Source organism: Ochotona princeps, chromosome 26 (genome assembly GCF_030435755.1).
Source record: "Ochotona princeps isolate mOchPri1 chromosome 26, mOchPri1.hap1, whole genome shotgun sequence".
Lineage (NCBI taxonomy): Eukaryota > Metazoa > Chordata > Mammalia > Lagomorpha > Ochotonidae > Ochotona > Ochotona princeps.
Genome location: NC_080857.1, coordinates 30,774,843 through 30,796,561, shown reverse-complemented (window position 1 = coordinate 30,796,561; position 21,719 = coordinate 30,774,843). Strand labels below are relative to the sequence as shown.

The following is a 21,719-nucleotide window of genomic DNA, read 5'->3' as shown; positions in this document are numbered from 1 at the left end:
TGTATAACCTAAGTGTCACTAAGGAGATTAATTAGATTTAATTTTTTTTTGAAAAATTGAAAATAAAAACAAAGTATCAAAACCCATGAGATGTAGCAAAAACAGTATTTATAGAGACATTCTTAACATGTGCTTACAAAAAACCAAAATATCTCAAATAAATGATCTAATAATGTGTCTCAAGAACTCATTTATAAAATGAACAGGAAGCAAGAAATGATAAAATCACAGCAAAAATAAATGAAATTGAAACTAAAAACCTACAAATTGCAACAAGAAAGAACCATTTTTTGAGATGAGCAAAGCAGACTTGTAGCCATACTTGCAAAGAAAAGCAAGAGAGAAAAAAACAAGTAAAATTAGAGATAAAAAGAAAACATCCTACGAAACCAGTGAAGTGATCCCGTCTGGCTGAATGGATCCTTTGAGCATTATGTGGTGTCCTTCATCTCTTTTAATATTTTTCATGTCAAAGTCTATGTTATCTAATGTAAGAATGGCTACACCAGCTTGTCTTTCTTTCCTATTATCCTGGAATATCTTTTTGCATCTTTTCACTTTCAGTGTCCGCGTATCTTTGTTGGTGAGATGTGTCTCCTGTAGGCAACAGATAGATGGGTTTTGTTTTTTGACCCAATACTCTAATCTATGATGCTTGACTGATGAATTGAATCCATTTAATTCAGGGTTAATGCTGATAGGTAGTAATTTGGTCCTGTCATTTTAGCAATGGGTTGTTCATGTTTTAAATTTAGTCTTCTATTGTTGTTTTATTGGGATGTTCTCCATGTTTGCCTTTGGTTTTGGTAGGTGCTATTCCTTTTCTCTGCCAACAGGACAACTTTAAATATCATTTGTAGGGCAGTTTTCCAAAGACAGAGCTTTGTTGGGTATGTTATTCTGGGCTGACAAATGTTTCGATTTAGAATCTGGAATATGTCCCTTTGTTCTCTTTTGGCCTGTAAAGTTTCCTGTGAGAGATCAGCTGTGAGTCTGATTGGGGTTCTTCTATAGGTCAATTGAGTTTTTTTTCATGTGCATATTTAAGGATTTTCCCTTATGTTCAACTGAAGAGAGCTTGATTACCATATGTTGTGGCTAAGATCGCTTTTGGTAAACCCTATTGGGAGTTCTGGACCCTTCCTGTATTTTGTTTCTGAATTCTTTCTCCCAAATAAGGGTGTTTTCTTTTACTATTTAATTGAGTATATTTTTTCTTTCATTTTGTTTTTATTATAGTATGTTTGCTTAATTTACAGCAAGCAGAAAATAAGCTGGGTCTTATTTTGATTTGAACACTGATGTTTTAAGGGTTATACACAATATTTGTTTAAAAAAACACATGAAAATACCTTTTTAGAAGCTTATCTAAGAAAGAAAATAGAAAGTTTAACTCCACAGGTTTCCTCTTTTCTAGAACTGCAAACTATTGCTATAGTTTTAAATGTACTTTTTATTGTTTAAATTATAAATCTGGAAAAATCCAAAAAGAATTAAAGGAATTAGCATTAAATGACTACATAGCAGAACATGAACATTAAACTGGAAACAACAAAGAAATGAAAGTTAAAAGTACTATAAATATTGAAAGTTTCTAGAATCAATCCTTCAGACACATTCTGCAGTGTCTAAAACCCATGCTTTTGTTCTTCACAAGCAAGGCCTAGGTGTCTAAAACCAAAATTATAAAAAAATATTCCTCTTAAAAGGAATCATTTTCCTACAGAATTACTTAGATAAGCAAGCAGTCTGAGATTTTAAAAAGCTGGCAGCTGTATTATGAAATGAGACTGGACATGTTACTTTAGTGCCTTAGCATGACCTTTCAGAGAAATACTAAAAATTGCAAGTGGTTAAGGGTATTCCTCATTTGTAGTCAGCGACCCTGATAATCAGAGACGGAAAGATGCCTCTTGCTTAATACTGATCCTTTCCCCAAATTATTCTGCATTTCCTGGCACCGCAGAATCACCTAGAAAATGGGGAGTGTGGTTGAGAATGAGACCTACCTCTTTCCTCACATTGAAAGGTGTGAAGAGCCAGCCTCCTCATGACCAGGGAGGTGGTTTGGATACAGATGCACAGCTGGAGGGCCATAAGCTTCAAAACGAAGTGTGAAACTCTGGGACTTGGACTGTGCTCTTGAATTGGATTTAGATCCTAAGAAAGGTCGGTTTGTGTGTTGGACTCTATCATCGTCGGAATGACTCCTGCCACGGCAAGGTCTTGCTGTTGGTCTACTGTTTCTAGAACTGTAGGATCTTCTCTAGTTGTCATAAAAAGACTGATTCCTTGATTTTCTTTCGTAACTTCGGCTTCTGGAATGTCTATATCTGTCATAAGTATCATAACCTGAAGAACTGTACCTGGTTCTCTCTTTCTTGCCTTTCATCTGGTTTGGTGTCTCCTGGTCCCGCTGTGCAAGCTGTATTTCAGTCTGATGCCACGAATCCATGTTCTGTCCAGCTTATGTAAAGCATCTTGAGCATCAGGAATAGCCTCAAATTGAACATTAGCAAATCTTCTTGGTTGGCAATATTGAAATCAAATGGAAAATACACATCAACTATAGGACCATAGCAACCAAACTCATACTGTGAATCTTCAGACTTGGTGTCATCCGACATGTTGCTAATGAAGGGACACATTTAGAAAGTGCAGGTAGCAGGGCATGGCTCCAGCAAGAGTCTTGGCTGGGGACAGTAATGGGCTCAGCGAATCATTTGCCTGGCACAACCTCACACATGACCTCATACACAGCCCCACTTGAATAGATTTTTAAACCTATGTCTTCCGGAACTTCTGTAACTCTTATATTTGGATGTCCAAATATAAGATGTCCATTAATTCTTTTAATGATGTCCATTAATTCTTGAAGGCTGTTCTTAGCTTGACTCAGTTCCTCTTTTTGATTTTTTGTTGTTTCCACATTGTGGAAAGAAATAGTTCCCAATTCTGAGATTCTTTCTTCTGCCTCATTCATTCTGTTATCGAGAGTTTCTGCTCAATTTTTCATTTGCTCTGTTGTGTCCTTCATTTCTAATAACTGCTTGATTTTGCCTCAGTGTTGCTGTTTTCTGTGTGACATATTCCTTAAATTCCTTGAACTCTTGTATGTGCTTCTTGTTGTTAAGTACCTTTATAGCAAGTTTTTAAAATTCTTTATCCCCATTTCTTCAATATCTTCTTCAGTTAACTCTGGGGTTGACAGAGTCTTTTGCTGCTTTGTGGGGGAGGCGTCCATAATATTGTGTAGAAGATTCCTCTCCTTGGGGCTGGTTTCTAAGCTGTGTTGCCCACTTGTCCACAGGTCGATTTTACTGATGGTGGTTCAGTACCCAGTTCTTCATTGGCATTCACTTGTGCCAATGTCTCCAGTGAGTTTCAGTCCTGGGCTCTTGTGCTAGGTTTTCACCATAGTCTCTATAGCCCTAGCTTCTGGGTCACTACTTTCCACTTGCTGTGATCCTGTGTGTGGCTGAACTGTTGCTTGCACAGCCTTTCTCCTTCTCCCAATTCAAGGAGTTCCCATTGTGAGGGAGACACAATCTGTGGATTGTCAGCAGTGCTGGTCTTGCTGGAATCTGGTTGCTGTTAGGTCTGAGGCCCACATAGACTTGTTTGGGGTGGAACCTGTAGGATGCCAAGTCAGTGCTATTTTCCCTGTGAGACTAGTGTAATACGCAACTGGAAGTGACTTCCCTCCTGGTTTAATGCCTTTGCAGCTTGTAGTTGTTCCTTCAGCCCCACATCTTTTTCTTCAGCACACAAAATGGTGCTCAGGGCGGCACTGGTGTGTTTCTGGGCTGGCTGACTGTGGTGTGGAGGCCACCCAGACCCATTTTGGGTGGAACCTATAGGATGTCAACTTAGTACTGTTTCCCTGTAGGATGAGCACATTAACTTGAACCAGAAGTGAGTTCTCTCCTGGCTCAGCACCTGCACAGCTCACTGCTGTTCCTACAAACCTTCTCCCCGCTGCATCCTTGCCCAGGCCTTTACCTCAGTGCAGAAAATGGCACCCAGTGTGGCACTGGTGGGGGGTCTGAATCTGTGGTCATTAGGTCTGGTAGCCACCCGGACCTCTCTGGGTGGAACCTGTAGGATGCCATGTTGATACTCTTCCCTGTGGGACCAGTGCAATGTGTGAAGCTGGAAATGTGCTCTCTCTCTGTTTAATGGACGGTTTGCTGTTGCTCCTCCAGCCCCAAGATCCTTTTCCTCAGTTCACAAAATGGTACCCAACGTGGCACTGGTATGGGTCTGATCCATGAAATCTACCCTGTTCCAGCACCCACCTTCTTGGGCTCTGTCACTTTGCTTCTGCTTGTGGTCAAATCAAGCAAACCAACAGGATGGGCAGTTCTATGCCTGGGTTTACCTCCTGAGCTCCCAGTGAACTCCCGTTCCCACCTGGCTGCTGATAGAGCTCTGATCACTGATCGTTGATTGCCACTGTGGTATCTGGTCACTGCAAGATTGAACAAGTGAATGAAGAAGTGGGAAAGCAAGTTAGTAAAAGGGTGACTAAGTGAATAAATGGTTGAATGGATGAATGAAGAAGTGAGTGGGTGAGGGAAAGAAGGCTGAGATCACCAGTGGAGTTGGCACCAGCTACAGATGCAGTGGAACAGCCATGTACAGGTACCCCTTTCTGCTCCCCCATGCCCAACTTGTTTGCTTATAGTGGAAGCTTCTACAGTCAATGATGTTCATTAAACATTGTGATGGGTAATTGTCAGCAGAGCGTTTTCTGCTGTGTTGGTCCCAGACTGCCTGAAATTTTGATGAAGGCACTAGTTTTCTTGAACTGAAAATTTAGTGAAACCCTCCGTAGCTGTTTTTATTGTCTCCTTCATACTCTTGGAAGGATGTACTATTTATGGACCAAAAAAAAAAAAAAACAATGGATTCTAACCTGAGCTAAAGTTAAAACATAAAGGGAACATAAAACATTTAAGAAGAACACACAAATCAACTAAACATTATGTAAAATATTCCTTGGGAAAATGTGCATTTTGTACATTTAGGAGATGCTCAGCAAGGCAGTACCTGACTTACAATATACAAACCCTTGGAAGTATTAAGAAAATAAATACTGTGTTAAGTCTTTAGGCAAAACCATCTGTACTGTTATTCACTCTGGAATGTAGTTTTGTCTTCATGATGTGTTGGAATTGTCTCCAAACAAATGCCAAACGTGAGAGAGAGAACTAAATTTATAAGGCCTTAAGTTGTGGAACTATGTTTTTAAGATGAGAGCTCTTTCAAGTAATAACCTTGGAGACTGAGGAAAACTCAAAAATACCAGTTTGTAAATATTGCCACAGTTTTTGAGGCAGACAGGGAAGAAAGCTGGGAGTGGTATCATTGGCAGCATTGAAATTCATGGTTTCTCACTTGAGCAAGGATCTCAGAGCATGCCCCACATCCGGGACTTGGGGTGGGTGGGAAACTGGGTGGGGCTTCTCCCTCAATATCCCCCTTTACCTCAGATACAAAAGGAAACACCTCGCTATAGCCCCTCAACCTTTTTACCGTAATTAACTATGTAAAGATTGTCAACAATATAATTTTAAAAATAAATAAATAAATAAATAAATTTAAAAAAAAGAAATTCATGGTTTCTCAAACCCGAGTCCAGGCCATGTGAAACCCCCATGTCCAGATTTTTGTTCAGTGGGGACCTGGACATGTCTCTCCTTGTTGCTGTCCTTGGGGAAGGCATGGGCTAGGGGATTAGAACAGCTCTCTTGCTGAAGTGGGGTGGTGGGAGATGTCCTTGACTTTCCTGCTATGGCATGGACCATGTCAGGCATGGTCCACATGGGATTCGGCAGTTAGAGCAATGACAAGGTGAGTCTTGGGCTTCAGCCTGCAAGCAGGTATTGGTGTTTCTGGAGGTGGGCGTCAATCTTCCCATCTCTGCTCTAAGATGGAATCCCGTTGACAAGTCTAAAAGTTTTGTTCTGGGCCTCTGCAGAAGGGTCCGAGCCAGAGCTCGGTCTGTCCGGCACTCAGATGAGGGGAGGCCCCCGCAGGCTGTCACACCAGGAGCGCCTCTGCCAGTGCACAGCTGGGTTGCCTGCACGCTCCTGTTGATGTCAGACTCTGTCTCTCTGGTGTCAGCTCAGTGACTCTGAGGTCTTCTGACACAGAACAGGGTAGAGGGTCAAGGTGAGGCCTGGCCCTTTCATCATTCCACCTGTCCCCAGCTTGAGGCCAGCATTGGTCTGCAGATTTCCCTCTTGCTGCTCAAATATCAGTTTCGTTTTCCGTGTAGCGTTTGTGGACTCAGTAATGAGATCCTCCTATTCTGGCAATCGGAATGTGCACATTAGTTCTTCCTGTGTGAAGTGATAATTTTGTCCCAAGTGTCAACTGGGAATCAAAGGTACATTAATTTTGATGTTTCTTAGGCAGCTGTGCCTCTCGAATACCTTAATGAATTTGGACTCTGAGGATACAATTTTAAGGCTCAGTGTATGAAATAACTTAATAGTTTTTTTTTCATATGTGCTTCTTACTCTTGAACAGAGACCAGAGTCATGGAGATTTTCCTTTGAAGTTGTCCACAGTAATGATACTAATCAATTCAGGAAACTTATTGTAAACTGCTGTTTTTGCCGCCCTTCCTCGACTTTCAGATTTTCTGGTTAAGGCTGCTTAACAAGGGGTCTCTCTCTCTTTTCTGCAGTCCCCCAGGTTGAGGACTCTCAGACTTGGAATCCAGGGTGCTTAGCGTCATCCTAGGAAGTGCTTATTGGGCTGAGGAAATGCTCTGAAAACACAGAAATGATGCCACTACAGTAAACGTTGCAGGAAACAGTGTGGTGAAGCGAACAAGAGGCTTCCGTTTCCGTTGTATGGCTAGGACTGTGGTACCATCGGACCGATTTTCCTTTCTTTGAGTCCAATTCTTCGTTTTATGGTGGGATGGAATGCACATTTCAGGCTGTTGGCAGGTGTTAGTCTGCTTGGACTGCTATAACAAGATTCCAGAAGCTGGCTGAGTGGTAAGCAACAGAACTCATTTCTCACTGTTCAGAAGTCTGGGAGTCCATTTCAGAGCACCAAGCATGTTTGCAGCCCGCTCCTGGCTCGTAGGTGGCACCATACATGGCAGAAGCAACAAGGGCACTAATCCCATTCACCAGGGCTCCCCTCAATCATACCACCATACTTCCTTATGCCAACGCACCAGGGACTGCGATTCTAGCCTGTGACTTTTGTGGGAGACCCAACCATTCAGCTAAGAAATAATGCACAAGGTGGGATGGCTGACCTTTACAAATATGAGTGCTCTACTGCTTACGGGTTTGTCTTTCATGGTTCTGTTTTTCATTTTTGGTTGGATTCTTGAGAGATGTTGCATTGAGTCAATTCCTTTTCCTATTCTCACTGAAGTTTTTAGAGGCTTGCTACACATGGATGTCCCTATTTCTGATTTTATCTGAACTATCTGCCTCTGATTTGTGGCCAGACTGTTGCCTTGTCCCATATCTCTTCTCTTGGATTCTCTTGATAAGTTCTTTGGTAAAATAAGACAGATGAAGAGCACTTTTTAAGTGGAAGAAAGGAACCTACCATATGCTCCACACAGATCCTTCTCCAAGTTGCTGTTAAGAGTGTGGTCCTGATATTGGAAGTGCAAGTTCAGGAATGGCTGGTTGAGTGAGAGGCACTTAGTGGGAGTGAGTAATCCTGGGTGGGGGCTGCAGCCAGGGCCCATGAGTTTCTGTGCTGCCCCTCTGGCTTCCTTGGGTTTCTAAGAGTTGGGAGACAGGAGACTTCACTCTACAAAATTTTAAGTCAAATGAGATATAGATGGCAACCTTGTTATTTTACTTATGTCTGGCATCAGTGTTTTTCTATCTTGAAATTCTTCTCCACTCGGAGGAGTATTCTCCAAGGTTTGGATACAGTTGTGTCACGAGTACATCAGGAAAGTGCCTGTTCAGTGGCGAGCATTTTCAGCAACACTGGTTGTGTCTCACCCAGCACCAGTTGCTGGGGCAGAACTGGGGGGAATAGAGATACTTGATGATTCCTGCCAGCCCTAAACTCACATCAGAGCTAAGCATCATGTGTTGTGTTGCGTATGACTCAGTTTTTTAAATGAAGCTATTATGTGTTATAATAAATGTTCATATGCTCAGAAACTTATCAGGTTGAAATATTGGTTGCTATAGTTACTAAAATAAACTGAGTAAAAATGAACCGAGTTTTAAGTGTTGCAGGATGCGAGCAAGATCATACCAGACATGTCTAAGGCTTATTAAGGAGTCTTTATTAACCAAGCTTGGTGATAATAGAGCACAATAGCACATCACAAGTCCATACGTCAACCCAACCGATCATAATCCAACCAATCATAATCTCAAAAGAAACAAATGGTCATTATTCTTAAGTCCATCCATTAAGATGAAGACCTATGTCCCAGATTCCCCAGCAATATAAGTTATCCTAAGAGACATGCAACGAATAACCAGGACACACTTACAAAGAACCTGGACACACTTCCAAAGCTACAGACATTCACCTTTCCCTGGCTTCTCTGCCCACATTCTACTACTGCTTGGCCTCCCCCCTCCTGGAACTCCAGATAGTACACAAAGCAGAAACAACATTATTATAACCATTGCCTCATCGAAGCAGTACATAGGGACCATGCTCAGGGGATTACCTGTCATGGGTCAGCTAAGAGTTGAGGTGCCAGAGTAATGGAAGCATCTGGCCAGAAAGAGAGTGAGAACCCCTGCTTCATGGGCCTTTTAAAGGGGTTTGTGAGGGGAGTGGTTACACGACAATGCAATACCATCCCCTCTCAGTTGATAGGTGAGTCACAGGTGGGCAGGAGCGAATATCTAAGTGTTGTGGGCTAAGGAGTTGATTAGTGCTCGTTTGGATGGGCAGGAACAGGAACTGGGTTTGTAGCTAAAACACCTAGACTAATTGGACTTCCAATATCCTGGGTAATTTAGGACATGGGGGAAGTGGTTGAGGATGGGATTAACATCCCATTGCTATTAGGACTCACTTTAAGGACAGAGGGTAGAGAACACAGCCAAATTTTATTTGCCCACTGTCAATGGGTGCTGGCTATTACTGGCTGCACCCCATAACATAAGGAATCTGGAATTTTATCTTTCTTTTCTTAAATGTAAGTAAAGGAAAACCTTGAACAAAACAACAACAATAATAATAATAATAATAATGTGTTTTCCGGGATAAATTTTAAAAATTTATAGCAAGGCATACATATAGAAAACTTGCTCATCACAACAAAGAAGTTGTGAGCAAGTCATTGGCACTTGTCAAATATAAGTTCTGCATCTGTCATAATAATTCGTGCTTTAGGAAACGTATCTTAATCAAGAATTGGGAAATTCAGGAATTGTGAAACCCTAGAGAATATACACAATAGTGGTTGTATTACATCAGCTCTTGGAATAAATGCAAACGAACGCCACTCTTACAATTTCCACATTAATCTCATTCATTTAGTAATATACAACGCTTGTGTATGTATCCTGCATAGTTTGTTTTGTGAATAAAACTAATGTAGAATTAGATACACCAAAAATACTAAATGCTTAACTCTTTTTGGATATCATTTTAATATTTTGGAAATCAACCATGTGTTTCTTAGTAAGGGGATAGCTTCTAAGGTTCTGGACTAAGTTCTTTTTCTAGTTTTTTTTAGTTTTATTTTTTGTATTTGAGGATGTTTACATAGCTGACCAGGGTGGGAATGATCATAGAGTAGGGAAAAGTGAGTGAGACTGTTTCCAAATTTTCCCTTTCTTCCTCCTGTATCTGAGCGAAGGGGGAGATAAAGGGAGAAGCCACACCCAGGCTCTCAGTTGCCTTAGTACCCGGGGATGGGAAATGGCCACCTAATATCAACCCCAAAGTGCAACGTGCTCCAAGGTTTCTGCTTCCATGGTTCTGGTAGTTTTGAAATACTATCGATCTTACCAATCCAAGGATGAGGAAATCCTTCCAATGTCCATTCCCTGACACAGTCCATCCCAGAGTCTCCGTTCATCCAGATATTTTCTGTCAACACTTAGCTGGGGGTAGTTGACCAATTTGTTCTGCTTTTCTTCCTCCACTATGGTACCAGATTTCCTCTTCAGGCCCCAATGGACTGCCATTTCTTCCCTGTGCGTGAGGGTATGCTGTCCACTGCTCCACCTTAGCCACTGAGGAGGCCCAGTTGTGACACATGCACTCTACAGTGAGACCACAGATCCTCCAATTCTCCCAGTGGTTGGAGTTCTGAGTCCAGCAGTTCTGTTAGAGGGATCCCCAAAGAAACCTCATCTGAGGTGACCCCAATCCTGTCTCTGTGTGTGCCTGTCAGTACAGGGTCCGGCTCAGTCCATCACCCACATCACTGCCCCCCACCCGATGACACTGGTAGTTACAATTGCTAGGCCAATTCTATCTCCAGTCTTGTCTATATTCTTAAATAGACAATATATGCCTCCAAATATAAAAAGAAGTAATGTTGAGCATTTTTTTTATACAGCTCAAAGTATCTCCTCCTGTGATTAATTTTTCTGAGCCTTGTATCTCTTACAAGGCTTGAGGTTTTGCATCTTTCTGGGTTGACCGGCTGCCTCAGTGTTTGTGCTCCCGAAGGTTCTCCTGGACTTTGGACTCCTGGTGTTTGCACTGGGACCCATTCTTCATGAATTTCAAAACATGGAAGGCATTGGCTCAGGCTTCCACTCACATGTTTAGCTTTTGTATTCAATTAAATGACTTCTTTGCTGGGCCTGTTTCCTGTGGGAAGCAAGAATTTTGAAGCAGGAGGCCCTAGGGCTGGCTGCATGGATGTTGGAGTTCATTTGAGGCTGGCTGGGGCAGGAAACAGCCCTGATTGCTACTCATTTCCTCACCTGGATGGTGGTGAATGCCGACTTTCATAATCTTCGTGTTGGACTTGTGTGGGGCAGCACATCCCGGTTCTTATTGGTTTCACAGTCTCTTGGTGAGAACTGTGCTTAGGGCTGCACTTGGAATTTGGGTAAAACTGGTTCTGTCTGGCTCACTTGGAAAGGAATGTTTCTGGAAAATGGAACATAGAACAGGTGATTTTTATATAACCACCAGACCAAGTGATCATGATTTCTGTTGATTTATATGAAAGATTGATTTTTAGGCTAACATAGGAAGATTTATGTGGTACAATTTTAATTTTCTTTTTACATTAAAAAATACAAATTTTATAAGATTCATTTATTTATTTAAAAGACAGAGTTTCAGAGGAAGAAGGAGGGGACAGAGAGATCCTCCATTGAATGGGTCACTCCTCAGGTGGTTGTGATGGCCAGAGCTGAGCCAGGCTGAAGACAGAAGTAAGGAGCTGCATTCAGACCTCCCTCATGGATGTTCGTGATCCGAATGCATGGGTTATCTTCCATTGCTTTCCCGGGTCATGAATAGGGAGCGGCATTGGAAATGGAGCTGCCAAAACATGGATTGGCAGCAGTATGGGATGCTGGTGTCACAGGTGGCAGCATCATTCTGATATCTAGAATTTTTAATGTGCATTATTAGAGTGGCTTAGAGCTCAGACTCTAGAACCAGTAAGACAGTGTTGTATCTACGGTCTAGGATTAGTTATTTGCTTTCTTTGTGTCCCAGTTTCTCTGTCTGTAAAGTAGGGCAGTGTGTTCTTTATTGGGCTGTTGGGAAGGTTAAATGAATTTGTGTGCCCTATAGTACACAGGGTGTTGTCTCACACACCGTGTGAATGCTGCCAGCCTGTGCTGGGATGCAGGTGCGGGTGGCATGACATTCCAGGTGCTGGGTACAATTGGTCAGCTATGTGGAGAACTCAGGATCTGGTTCTCTAAGATGAGGCTGTGTGGATAAGCAATTTCTTGCTTGCTGTTGGCAGTCATCACTGTGCGTTGGCCTCTGCTTTGAAAGGACCCCTTGGTTCATGAGCCTTCGATGAGCAGGTGGTGCGGCTTTGCAGGTAATGTGGAAGGATGGGCACTGCTGCCTCTCAGTATGTTATGTGTGTATGTCAGAATCCTTGAGGGTGGGCTCAGGGAGGCAGGGCTACTTTGTGTTTTGTTCTGGCCTCAAAGTCTAGATAGATCAATGCTCTGGAAGGATGTTAAACACCTGTGTGGAGTGTTGCGTCTGGAAGCCACGAGGAAGCTGTACAAGGCCACCAACCTTGCAAGCTGATGGAGTCACACATTTGCTGTGGATGGGGCAATTTACAAGTGTGCGCCTGTATGCTCACATGAGCCACTCTTGCTCCACGTGCAAGAGGCCTTTCCTTTCCTCGACCCAACATCAGCAGTAGAATGGCTCCTTCAGTCTTCAGGCTGTGCAGAGGGTCCCTCAAGTTAGATTCCAGCCAATGTCGTGCCCTACTTGAATAGAACTTGAGTAGCACTCCATGGAGAACACAGAGCATTGGAGATACAGCGAGTTCCTGGATTGTGTTCATTTTAATGATCAAGACAACAGCCTAGGTGGTGGTGCACCGTGTTAATGTTGACTTGGAATTTTTTTTTATTTAGCATACAGAAGATGCAAAAACTCTCAAATAATTCCATCAAAACAGTCTTGATAGTTGTTCTCACCAGAGATGCTTCGGTAATTATGAAAGTGCTCAATGAAGCAGGCCCAGCTGTTTGGATGCCTTTTAAAGAACTGTTGGGGGAAGCATCTTTCTGAGTTGTTCGAGCAAAGAAACTGTTTACCAGAAAACCCGAAGGGCACCCTGTGGTCCTGACTCACAGTTGCTTTCAGTCAGTACCAGTTGTCCCCTCATCCTGGTTTAATGAGGAGAGCAAATGAAGTTCTCTCTCCTATTGTTTGTGGCTTGTTTGAGTAGAATTTGCAGAAAAAAATAAGACAGTGTTAATTCCCTTGCCTCAGCCCAGAATATCAAGGCATCGTGAAAGAGGAAATCTTGATTTTCTTGCTGTAGCCCATAAGTGTAAACTTTTTTCTGAGTACCCTTCCCAGGGTGTGTTTGTACCCGAAAGTCCATAAATTTCCAGAGTTTCTGTCCTCCCGTCCAACCTTCCCAGTCCTGAATTGCAGATTCAACCAATTGTGGATTCGGAAACGTGTTGCATTTGTTCTGGACATGTACAGATTCATCCTCATCCCATGAAACTATAGCGGAACAACTGTTTGCACAGCATGTACACGGTATTGGGTAGTGTGTCATTCAGAGGTGACTTACAGGCTACAGGAGGATTGTGTAGGTCGTGTGCAAGTGCCATGGCCTTTACAGGAAGGAGCTTGAGCATCTGCAGATTGGGGTAGCCTGCAACCACTCCACTGGGGATCCTGAGGGATGACTGCACTTTCTTATGTCTGACTTCCCCACCTGTCTCTAAGCCCCAGAGTCCGAGCTGCAGGTGCCTGGGGTGCTGGCATCTAGCAGAGGAACCTGCTCACACAGCACTCAGAGATACACCAGAGGGTTAAACTGCTTTTTGTTCATCTGTATTCCATATTGGAGCACTCATTTGAATCCTCGCTTCTTTGCTTCCCACCAGTTCCCTGGCAGTGTGCCTCAGAAGGCAGTGAATTATGGCGCAAGGATGGGGGCCCCTGAACCCCACATGGGAGATCTGTGTGGAGTTCTGATTCCTGGCTTCAGTCTGGCCCTATTCCTGGCTGTTGACACTTGGAAGATGGACCACTCTTTCTCCCACTCACACTCTATCTCGTGGTCTTTGAAATAAAAATAAGTAAATCATGCATTTAAAAAAAGGGAATTCAGAAAGACACTCAGAGTGAGAGACACTGCCAGTTACATGAGGCTATGGTTTTGCCTGGTGCCAGTTCAGCATAATCCTGGGACTGAAGCTGGCTGGTGCTGTTCCGTGGATCCTGGATGAGGGCAGAAGATCTTCTTGGCATGTCAGTTCAAGTGAACTCAGTCTCGGAGATAGAAGCACAGTCCTGATGTTGGCAGCAGTGGAAGTGTCTCAGGCTTGTGAGCCATTCAGACAAGGAGACACGTGCTCCTTCTGCCAGTACCGAGCCTAGGGAGTGACCACAAATCCTTGCAAGGTCTGAGCCAGCCTACAGAAGCTGGCTTCCTGTGCCTACAGAGGAGCTCTCTCCTAAGGTTGTGCTGCAGGTTTCACATTATTTTTTTCCGCTCTACTTTTCATCATCTCTATATTTTCACATCTGCTTTGTGTGGCATCAGCTTTCATTCAGTGGAAGTGAGACTATTGAACTGTTGAGTGAGTGAATCCCTGTAGACAACAGTAAGGGAGGATTTTATTTCAACACAGCTCAGGTGCCAGATAACAGTGTTGTCTCCTGTGTTGCCCTGTCCTGGAGACTGGTGTCAGCCACCTCTCAGCCCTCCCCCCGTCTGACAGTACTTCTGTATGTTTTCTGGGGAGACAGAAGGAGGCTTGGGGAACCTGCAGCTCCACTTGCTGGAAGCTGTGCTGATGGCTTCTACTCTGACAGCCCGACAGCCAATAGGGATGCTTCGTTACTGCTCAGGGCTCCCGTTTTGTTGACTTTCATGCCACCCAGTTTGAGCACCATCTATTTCAGCAGATTCCTCAATCTAGGCAGCCCAAACCCTGAAATTCCTCTTCCTCTCCCCCACCTCTGGCTACCACTCAGCATCTTTGAAAGCGGATGCGGTGGTCATGGTCATGTGGGTCTGTGTGAAGATGAGTCCTCTCTGAGTCCCAGTAGGTGACAGAGAGGCGGTATGTCTTGGTGTCTGCTTTCACACCTGTGGACCTAAGGAAAGGAAATAAGAAAAGAAGCAGCCTCATGGCTATTGTGAAATATGCACGGTAATGTGCTGGGAGGAGGCCGTCCAGGTTTCCATGGCTGAGTCCACAGGTTGTGACTCCCCCTTCACTACCCGCTCCCCGTGCTGGACCACTGAGTCCAGCATGGACTGTGCCTGCCACCAGTACCTGGAGAAAGCTGTCCTGGTTGCCATGATGTGCATTTCAGCAAAGACATTGTCCTTTCCCTGAATCACACAGCTAGAGCTTCCCTACCCATGTTCAACCATGCAAGGGACTTAGCATGTAGAAATGAAAACTAAGAATGTGTGTTTTCTGCTAAGGAAACAATGACCCTGCTTACACGGGGACTTCACTGGAAACTGTTTTCTCACAGAGCCACTGTAAACACGAACAGAGCATGTGGTATTCTTAACAACAGGGAAAGGGCTGTGTTCGGCTCAGTGAGAAGTAGACCAGCCTGGCTTTGTGCCTGACTTCACACTAGTCCTTTTCCCTTTAGGTCAGTACCACACGTGTGCACACACACACACTATGCATGCAGGCGCCTACACTCATGTTCCCTGTGCCCCTGTGCAAGTCCTCGTCACCTTTGCCTGTACACATTCCCATGTCTGTGCACACAGTATACACTTTGCTTTTTGCTGAGAGCAGCAACCATTCTGCCCCACATCTTCTATACTACGACTTACTATCTTACGTAATACTTCTACAACGATACTATCTTATGATCCGGGAGGAGGGGAGAATGTTCTACTCCTCTGCATTAAGTGTTAGGTGCCCAAGGAGCTGGAGGCTAAGACTTTTAACCTCCCCCACTGCACTATGTGATTTACCTTAATTGTGCTTAGCAGGAAGCTTTCCAGGAGCTGGATATGAGCTGGAAGTCTCTGTAGCCTGGCTGAAGATATGAGTGTTTACTGAGAGATCCAACTGTGGTTGACCAGTGTGACAGTCAATCAGGAGGTCTGGTCACCAGCAAAGGGCTCCAGCAGCTGTGGAATGGAGGGAACACAGAATCTAGCTCCTTGGGCTTCTGGCTACCCGCTGGACAAGAGTCCTTAGCACAGCATGTCCTGCTAGGCCATACTGACAAGGTGCACTGTGTGGGTGGCAGGCCTGAGGGGTGCAGAACTCTCTAGTACAGCCTTTGTCAGTAGTTCAGCTAATCAACCAACCAGAGACTCTCCAGGCTAGCTCTGCTGCGAATGTCCATGCATCACTGACCAGCAGTCACCTGCTCCTTGGGGGCCCAGAAGTGGCAGCCAGTGGCTGAACAATGACAGAAAGTTCTGATGTGTTGTCCACACACACAGACAGGATGCTACTTTGGTAGGGTGGCCTGCCCTGCTGCTGGTTCTTGCATTGGCTTGGGATCTTCAGATCAGGGTAGCAATACCTAATCCGTGGTCTGGGTTGAGCTCCTGGGCGAGGCTGCATGCTAGGGGCTGCCCTATTGGTTTTGCACTGGCTGAGTTGTATCTATCAGAATTTTTTTTCCTTGCTGCTTTGTGTTGATTCTGTCCCTGGCATGCCCACAGCACCCTGCCTACCTGGGTGCGCAGTGGAGGATCAGCTGCCTCAGTCTAGGCACTGGGGCCTCATGTTCATCTGGCCTCATCAGAGGATTTCTACAGCATACCTGCTTCTCAGTTGTAGATAATCACTCCACGTGACCACATCCCCATTGTTACCTGCAGAAGGCATGAGGGAAGCACATGGCTCTGGGGGTCTGATGAAGGGGCCATGGGAACAGCCAGGCTGGAAAGGGCCTGGGATGAAGCTGGCTCAGAGGCAAGGACTGTTGTGGGGTAGGGGATTCTGGTGCTTTTCCACCCCACCTCCACAGAGACCACTCACTGAGGCCTACAGGCAGACTGGAACGTTGCTTACATATGCCACACACTGGAATGCCCGTGACCTGGTTCCTTCTGTGTGAAGTCAGGTTTCTGTAGGTCCTTCACACTTAGTGCCACAGAGTTGCAAGGCCTCAGAGCTCATTTCTGAAGGTCATGAAAGGGAGGGCCTGATGTCATCATTTTCGTCCTTGGCCTGCAAGTTCCCAGAGGCTGAGTTGTTTCTTTCTGCCTTGCTGGCTGCAGGCTTTACGTTGAGTGCATGTCCAGATGGGCTCCTCTCAGTGTGGATGTGTCTGGCTCCGTGAGCTCACATCTTTGAATGGCCTCTGGACTGTGGACCTAGGAGGCCTAAGGACCGAGTGTTCTTCTAGCTATCAGACATCATGCTTGGTAACAACAAGTGGCTATGTGACTGGTTTGTGTATTTATCAGACTTTTTTAGAATGCCCTGCTTCCACTTACTAAAAAGAGTTGACTGTAAAGTGGTCTGCCAGGTGGGGTTTGCAGAAGCTGTTTGCGTCTTGTGTTCGTTGTTTCTCATGATTGCATGATTTTCTTTTGTGCTTGATCTAATCTCTGTTTAGCATGGTCCTAGGAGCAATAGGCTATGAGATATCATTCAGCCCAGGCGTGGAAGAAGATGGGCCATCTAGGCTTGTGCAACTGCCCTGTCGGATGTTCACACAATGACTGCCTGATGATGCTCTTCTTAGAACACATGCCTGTCATTGAGGAATGAGTGATTATGTTTATTGGGCCTTTGATCCTGTTTATCCTGAGTTGCTGTGTTGATGCTTTTTCTGCGCAGTCCTTCAATGAGGTCCAGAAAGTGGTTGTGCCACGTGGGTGAGTGACCAAAGCAGGAATCCCCCACACACTTCATTCCGTTCTTCATTCACACAGGAATCCTGAGGGTTTCTGCCTTCTCCCTGTGCTGTTAGGAGGTGCTACTCACCCAGACCATCTGTGTGCACCTGCCAGGAGGAAGGGACAGTTAGGTTGTTCAGCCTGGAGTTGAGGAAACCAGCCTGCTTGCTGGGTTTCATGTCCTTTGCCGGAAATCCATGCTACAAAACACAGACCTTGCTGCTATAGAAATTCAAGGAAGGACAGTGTGAGGAAGAGGGGGACCCCACACTGAACCAAAGGAAAACTCATGACCCTTGGGACCGTGCTGCCAGGACCCAGGCCACAACGCATGGCTGCCTTTCAGAGCTAGTCACGCATGGATTTGGGCAGTCACCCTGAGCCCAGATGACAATTCATCAAGATGACAGGCAGGCATGTGCAGGGCACCTGGGTCTGTGGTTCTGTCTAGCCAGGGCTGTGGCAAGTTGGCTAGTGATTTGGTAGTGGGCAGGGCTGGTGGTCCAGCCCTGTGGGAGGCCTTACATGGGAGTAGCTGCCTAGATCCTTTGCAGTGTTACGTTTGGACCTGCATAGGTACCAGGGCTTTGAGGGGTGTGGAGTGCAGTTTGGACCTGCATAGATGCCAGGGCTTTGAGGGGTGTGGAGTACAGTTTGGACCTGCATAGGTACCAGGGCTTTGAAGGGTGTGGAGTACAGTTTGCATAAGCGTCAGGGCCTTGAGGGGTGTGGAGTGCAGTTTGGACCTGCATAGGTACCAGGCCTTGCATAGGATGCAGGCCACTGATGAGCCGATGTGCTGTCCTCACACACAGTGTGTGTCACTCACGTTGTTTCCAGTCAGAGTGCTGCAGGATGGGAAACTAGAAGATGCCCAGACCCTGATGACTCTATATCTCCTGTAGACTTTCTGCAGCCCAGAACCTGGCTAACTCGCTCACCAGGACACATTGCTTGTACAGTCTTCATAGTTTCGCTAAATGCCACTGACATGTTTCCTACTTGGATGTCACTTTACTGGAACACAGGCAGCACACACTGCCCTCTGTTAGTGAGACTGCCTCCACACAACTGGGTATGCATAGAGAAGATGAGTAATGTCCCATTAGAAAAGTACCAGCTGTTCTGTGTGTGCACATCTAGTCTGATTGGCCTAGGCTGGTCATTTCCAGGTCTTTCTTGGGGACTCCGACAGTGTTTGGGAACTGCCAGCCATCTACCCCCAGTTTGTGGTAGGGGTACTGAGGTCTGAACCATCTTTGTCATGTGGGCTGTTTATTGTCCTGACATGGCTGGCTGTTGGAAAGTACTTGACTATGCAACATTTGATTTCCCTTATCTCAGGAGTGAGTGGGATGCCAGCTGGTGCACTGATGCACCCCATCCTGGCAGGGCCAACAGGAGGCTGCCCTTGGCCTTCTGGGGGTGGGTAGGGTAAAATGGTAATAGATGCTTTTTTCTAACAGAGTCTCATGTAAGGCAAGCTGTCACTGGAGATTCTGCCTGTAAATACCTGAGCCTAGAAAGCAATTGGCTCACTCGTTTTTTGAAGGGGAGAGGGAGAGGTTTTCAGTACCCAGAATTAACACAGGTGCTGTTACAGTGGGATGCCACCCATGCTGACTGTGGCGGTGTGGGGGCTGTCAGCCTCTGCCTTCCTTTGATGTCCAGTGGCGTCTGATGGGGCTTCGGCAGACATTGCAGTGCCCAGAGGGCAGTCTCCTGCATCAGGTCTTGTAGTTCCTGATGGCCTATGGACCTCAGGGCTTACCCCTTCAGAGGTTTGGAAGAGATCCTTGTACACTTGGTGGGCCCTGAACTGGCACTTGAGGTCTGAGGCTGTGCAGTTTTGCTGAGGATCTGGGCAGAGGATTTGCACTTCAGAAGGTAGATTTTTCATGTCCCAAGGCACAAGTCCTTGTCTGACTTGAACACCTGCTGTGGAGGTTGTTGAACTCTTAGCCCTGTGTCCAACCCCATGGGATAGATGAAGAGGCTGGGGTCATCTCTACTTCTCCTCCCCTCTTATCCACGTGGTACAGGTGATGACCCCGACACTGAGCTATCCTTGCAGAGAACCCCAGGAGCAGGACACTGGTGATGTCCAGTCTTCCTGACATTCCAGCCACTAAGCGCTTTGAGAGTGAGGGGATTATGGAAGCAGTTATATCAGGAAAAGCTGGCTTGGAATATACTAATCCTTGGTTCCATCCCTTCTCTTTGTGCAGATAGGAATGTTCTCATAAAGGGAAGCTGGGGGTGCGTGGTGCATTGCTGCAGGCCTCCTCATCTCTGCCATCCTTGGGGTGGTTGAAAAGACTGTCCTGAAACACCTGGTGTATCCTCATGTCTCAGGTGCCTGCCTTCTCCCTGGAAGATCTAGTTCCTTCACACCTGCCACCACCTCACCCTGACAGGGTGAGCCTTGTCATTGCTTTTCAGAACAGAAAAACCGGGGCTGGATGTGGACCAAGAGTCGTTGCTTCCTTGTGAGTTCCTTCTGGAGTTGGGTTTGTTCATGTTTGTCCTGAACAGCAGTGTGCACTCTGACTTGAAGTTGCATGGCGGGGAAGGCAGAGCTCCATGTCTGTACAGCCCCAGCCAAGGGAAAAGAGTGAGGGCTTGGAGAGGGAAGTTGCTTCTCCTGTGTTCAGGCTCTGGCACCTGCCCCTGCCCCTGCCCTATCGCCATGCCTTCGTCTTTGGAGCTCTGAAGCCCAAGTGGCCCTCAAAATTGCCAACCTGCCTTGGCCTGAGCTGTTGTACTCACTCCTTCAGCACCTGCCTTGTCTGTGTAGTCAGCTTTTGTTGTTGGAGGAGGCCTTGTCTTGAGTTTGTAGACTGAGTAGACCAGTCCCACCATGGCAGTGGGGTGCAGTAAAGTGCTGGCTCCATGGGGTCAGGCCACTGCCAGGCCTGTCTTTGCAAGGGCTCCTCCTGTGTGACCTGAGCGGAAACAGCATCCTCCTTTCCAAGGTTGTGGTAACCACTGTGATAGCTCCACCCTGCCTGGTGCTGGTCTCTCCTTGCTCTTCCTGCCTGGAGGAGGCCTTGTGTGCCTCTGCCCATCAGTCACTGTGTAGAAATCCTGAGGAGGACTGAAGCTGCTTACTGCTGTGAGTTCCTCTCTGTGGCCTGCAGGAAGCCCTTAGATGTGCTGGGTGCTGAGACCATACATTCCGATCTGTTCTGCATGGGGCTTTCCCCAGCTTCTGGAAAACCAGAAAAAACCAAAGCCATGGCCAGACAACCTGTACCTCTCCCTCCGCATCTCCCATTTCCAGATGTGCAGTCTGTGAAGGTAACTGCATGGTGTCAGGGCTGATGATGTGCATGTGTTATTGTAAGATCTTGGAGGTGGCTCCAAACCCAAGAAGCACCAGCTGCCAGCTAAACCTCGGGAATGGGTGATGGTGGATTTTCTTCTAGAAATCACAACAGCTCCTCCCCTTAACCCTAGGCTTTCTGTCAATGTTTGTCTCAGCCTTTTGAGGTGAATTATTGTCCCCCACTGTACAGATATGAAACTGAGGCATGGTGGGGGAGCGACAGATTGCTGAGAGTTAGAGAGTAGGGCTGGATCCCAAGTCTGACCGTGGAGCTAGGCCCTTAATCACTGCATGTTTCTCCACTTTGCTGGTGCTTTGTGTCTCCCTGATGTCTCAGTCTTCCTTCCTGCTAAAATCCTTGTAGAAGAGTAGGATTTTATGTGGGGGAGTGGTGCATCAGAGATGGCCCCATGCCTTGCTTTTAGGCACTTTTAACCTGGAAAGCGCAGCCACGTCTTTGGGCTCTGCACCTCTGGAGCAATAGAGCCTCGGCAATTAGGCTGCCAGCCTTTCCTTGTTGTCCTTTAAGAAGGGACATTTAAGAGAGCCATGCATGGAGAACAGTTATACCTTGGGATTGGGAACCAATGTAAGAAGAAGCCACAGCAGCTGTTAACACGCAGCATGTGGGGTATGCTCCAGCTTCTAGGAGGGCTGTGTTGGGAGAACAGGCAAAGTGTCTGTAGCAGGTGGAAGGAAACCTAGCCTTCTCACTGCGGTCTACCTGCACGTGATGGAAGCCTGGAATTCAGGTGGAGGAAGCATACACTGAAATTCTAACAACCGGAGCAGATCCTCCTGGTGAGCCTTGGGAGGCATCACCTTGTGGTGGCAGAAATCGCTCTGGAATGAGGGGCTGCTGCTGACCCATAGCCTGGCCCGGGT

The 21,719-nt window shown here is 46.0% G+C and overlaps 1 protein-coding gene and 1 pseudogene across 1 annotated transcript in view; one reads left to right on the top strand and one right to left on the bottom strand.

Moving 5' to 3' along the window:
- The window catches only part of SH3RF3 (SH3 domain containing ring finger 3), a 309,589-nt gene that overhangs the window by 105,712 nt on the left and 182,158 nt on the right, over nucleotides 1–21,719 (top strand). The gene's annotated exons all lie outside the window — the stretch shown is intronic.
- LOC105942466 (serine/arginine-rich splicing factor 10-like) lies at nucleotides 2,018–2,648 on the bottom strand (annotated as a pseudogene).